At 39.7% G+C, this 4528-nt stretch overlaps 1 long non-coding RNA gene across 1 annotated transcript; it reads left to right on the forward strand.

The window, feature by feature from the left end:
- The first annotated feature begins 1266 nt into the window (after positions 1–1266).
- On the forward strand, positions 1267–4239 carry LOC126409790 (uncharacterized). Its single transcript, XR_007572541.1, has 2 exons — positions 1267–2941; positions 3830–4239. It is a non-coding gene; the product is annotated as an uncharacterized LOC126409790 (long non-coding RNA).
- Positions 4240–4528: the final 289 nt, after the last annotated feature.

Below are 4528 nucleotides of genomic sequence, written 5' to 3' on the forward strand. Positions count from 1 at the left end.
TTGAGTTTGAATTTACCAATGCCTTTTGTACTTTCTTCATAAAATATTACATTATGGTGGATCCAATCTTGCGAAATCGTTCATAATTAATGGTTTTGAACGCAGAAGCAAACTTGGAGTTATCTAGAACTGAGTTCGAATATGATAGGCATGCGCATGGTCTCTACATGCAAGTTAGATTGTTATTGGATCTCTGATGAAACTTCATCTGGATCTGAATCCAATCACTTCTCATGGATCTAAATAAACAAATTCATGGCTAAGGATCAGACAATACCAACCTGTTGGCATCCCTAACAAACTACATTTTTTGTAATCTTTTCCGAGGGTTGTATATGAGTTGAGTCGAGCTCGAAGTTGGGCCAACTGCTGGCTAGTTCCGGCGTTACTCTGACTGAAAAAAACTCGAATTCCAGTTCGGCTTGAAGTTGAGTTCAGCTCCATGAAACATGCTGGTGAGTTGATTAGGACTCACGTAACTCGTTCATGTTAAGTTAATGTCTTTTGTTTTTTTAAGTAGTTTAACTGGTCAACTCATTTAACTTATTAATTTCTTTTAACTAATTCAACTATGAACGACTATCCAATGGTTAGTACTAGTCGAGTAGAGTCGAGTTTAAATGTATCAAGTTCTTACAAATTTGATTCGTTTAACCTGTCAAGGATAAATTTAAACACAAACTTGATTAGTTTGTATGAGCGAGTTATAATGAAGCCCGGGTGAGTCATTTTACTATGTTGACTGAAGGCTACAAAGTTTTTTTTTTTTGACATTTTTTTTACTGAAAATTGTGGATTTTATTAGAAAGTTGTAAAAATGTTGGTTTTCTTTAGAATCTGTGGATTTAGGATTGAGATCTCCAAGTCGAACTTGGGATTCACGTTTCCGTGTTTTATTGCAATCTAATATCAGACATGAGTTCCAACGTCGAAAAATTATATTAGATCTGAAATACCGTAATATAAAACGAGGATGGTCGCAGGAGAATCTACTGTGGATTCGGCGAAGAGGGAGGAAAGTGGTGGGAGAGAGCGGCAGAGTAGGGTTGAGAAGAGACAGAGGCGCATTGAATAGTGTGAGGACGACCAGAGCCCCCGGTTTCCAATGCCCTCTTCCTCTTCCTCTCACCCCCTTCTCTCTCCCCTCTTCTGAGTTGTCGCATCAACGTCTCTTTTGTCCATTTCGAATTCCCAGAGCCCTCAAATTTTGAAGGCTTAACTCAGGGGGGGGCCAGAAGCCCACCCACTCTCTCTCTCTCTCTCTTTTTCTCTGTAAAAATTCATTTCTGACGTCCCTTCCCTCTCGAACACGTGTATGTCACCATCTTTCCCCTTCTCCTTTTCTCCCTCTGCTCAGGCTTGCACCAAATTGCTACCTTCTCTCTCCTGACCATCTCTCTCCTGCCCATGTCCTGCTGCTGTTTTTTTGCCCTTTCAACCCCACTACCGTCTGTCTGCCCGTGCTCCCTCTCGTCTGTCGTGTTTTATCTGCTCATCCCGTGCCACCAATCTCTCTCCCTCCCTCCCTCCCTCCCTCGTTTGCAATGTTCCGGGGACCTTTCAGATCTCTCTCTCTCTCTCTCACACACACACACACACACACACACACAGAGAAAGAGAACCATTTCGGGGAAAGTGATCTGGTTCAATTATTTTTGTTCATGGTCCTCTGGTACTGGTTTTAGGTTCTTCAGATTTCAAGTCTCTTCGTGGTAGCTGATTTATATTGCGTACTTGTTTGAGTTAACCACTTTTACACATTGAGTGTTTCGTCTTGACTAGTTCCTCTTGGTTTCCTATTCGATGGAGCTCGCTGTCTGTGTGTTTTGTATATTTCTCTCGAAGCTCCGTGAACATGTTTAGTTTGTTTGACAGCCTTTCCTTACTGGTTGAATATGGCTACGGAAACTTGGGTGCATATTCATGGTAGCTTTCAGATCCGCAGTTTCTTTCTTCATTCGGAATAGATCTAATCCACCACGTACCATTTTGGTACCTTTCAAATCGACAGTTTCTTATCTCGTCCAAGATAGATTCTATCTACCAATTTTTTTCAATTCCTTGCTTTTTAACCCATGGTAGCTTTCAAATCTACAGTTTCTTTCTTCCATAGTAGATTTAAACATCCACCATGTTTCTAAATCTTTACCTTTTGGTCCTGTTAACATTCAATTTCACCGTTTCATTCTTCATCCAAAATAGATTTAGTCCACCACCATTTTTTCAAATCTTCATATTTTTCTATCATGGGCATCGTCCTTCTTAGACTTCTATTAGACTGCGGTCCCAATCCATACTTGTCCGCACTTGTGTTGTTCTTGTTTTGTCGTCAATGTTTAGATGTCAATATTGTGCTTCATTTCCACTATTTTGGTCTCACCTTTTATATTTAATCTTCAGTCCCACATCCAAATTCATGAAGTTCATCCGGCGACTCTTTCTTTCCTTTGTATGTTGTATTCCTGAATCTTGAGAAAGTTTTTGCGTCATTATCTCTTAACTATTTATTATATATTTCAAGGAGTCAATGTAATGTGAATCCTTGTGATTTCTTATTGGTTTTCCAGGGTTGATGAGTGGAGCTCCTTTAGATTCAAAACAGGTTCCTGCTGAACATATAGAGCTGCTGAGTTATGGATACCACTGTCCTATCCTTTGGCGAGAAGGCCCGGATAGGCTTGTGGTTTGCATGACACGGGAGCTGCATTGTTCATGCTTCAACCTCATTTGGATTGAAGGGAGCTCTGCTCTTAAATCTTCTCTCTACGGCCACCATCTGTTCTCGACCACGGTCTTGATCTTTTAGGTTTCCGCTGTGATCAACGCGGTCGTGAGTTTGATCGCGAACGCCTATTCTTTGAAGGTTTTGAGCCTTTCTCCGAAGAGGACAGTAGTTGCTCTAATTCAAGATACAACAGTACTGATTGGATGCATTTCACTGGTATGTGCTTCGTCGCTTTCGTGAGCAAGTACTAGACTTCTAGTACAGTGAAGAGTTTTCACTAGATTTGGTTGTGTATATATATCTGCAACTTTGATCTCTTTTGAAAACTGCAATATAAAGTAGATCAGCACCAGTACATGGACCTTTATAAACTGCAATATAAAGCTGCGGTGCCGGTACATGGTTAACTGTACCGTATTGTTGCCCCAGTCTGTTTTTTATTTAAATTAGACGTAGCTGCTGTTATTTCGTTTAGGGCTTCTCGCCGCATCTAATGATATTTATTAGTCTTTCTTTCTTGTGACTTGTGAGTACTTTCATCACAGAGAGAGAGAGAGAGAGAGAGAGAGAGAGAGAGAGAGCTGAAAAAGAACTATAGTAAAGGAGACAGCATCCAAAGAAGAGAAATGGATGCAGAAGAGTTACAAATTAACACAACAAAGAGATGAGAGAGATAGATAGAGAGACATTCGGGCTGGAGATTTCATGCTGTTTTGCTAAGTAAATGCTTTGGGTTTATAAAAACGTTGAGTAACCATATTTAAGTCAGCTAAAACTATTATACACCTAGCTATGTCACATGAGCGTAGTTGCTTGCACCGCAGCTTCCAAGGACCTGTTGTAAGTGTTGCAAGAAGGAACCTACATGTATGAATTTAAATAAACTATGTTTTTTCGATTTAGAGTGCACAGTTCAAAATATCAACATCAACCCCCACAGGCCACAGTGCACGTCTGTTCTTCACCTGCACTCTGTATACTCCCGACCCCTTTAGCATCCTTTTGTTGGATCCATGTGAGATGTATAATTATATAATGGGGGCTTCAGCTCAGATCACTCTATATAATCTCATTCTTTTTGTTTTTTGCTAAATGTTTTCACAGATCGTTGCCAGCAGCCAGAAGATGGATTCAGATCACGCCAGTATCAAAACATATTTTTTGGTGCATTGTACAGAACTTTGGTGGTGATTTGTATCTTAGGTCTCAATCTGCAGAGGATTGAATATCTAATGCGGAAAGTCCTGGTTTATCGCTGTTTCTTCAGTACTGATTTCTGCCTTTGATCTCGCCCTCTTGTATACCATTGAAATTGTGTATTCCATGAGCTGCATCTGTCTCACGTAGTCTATATATTAATGGTGCGGAGATGATTATATTGAGGTTGGAGGAATTGTTACGTTAGGAGGTGTAGTTAGAATTGATGGTGTGAGCTTGTTGCAACAGAAGTTCCTGGTTGTGAAGAAGCACGTGTGTCGCTTGTAGTAATCAAATTGGAATTCTCAGTGTACGTATATGTTTGCTTGAAAATTCTTGACGGGTTTAGTTTCATTGTTTTTAATTGATTAGTACGTCATCCTTTGAAGACTTTATGTGATTGTAACATTATCAGTGCATGTGCACCTTTGTTGTGGACAGTAGTTTGTCTTATTATCTTATTATGTATATATGATTGTTCTTTCATGTTATAAGCTTTGTTTTTCGAGTTTTGACTGAGCTAGTTGCATTTGAAATCATGTTTTGAACATGGTTTTTTGTTGACTTGTATTTCTGAAAGAGATTTTAGTGTTAGCCAATAAACAG

Source organism: Nymphaea colorata, chromosome 2 (assembly GCF_008831285.2).
Source record: "Nymphaea colorata isolate Beijing-Zhang1983 chromosome 2, ASM883128v2, whole genome shotgun sequence".
Classification (NCBI taxonomy): Eukaryota; Viridiplantae; Streptophyta; class Magnoliopsida; order Nymphaeales; family Nymphaeaceae; genus Nymphaea; species Nymphaea colorata.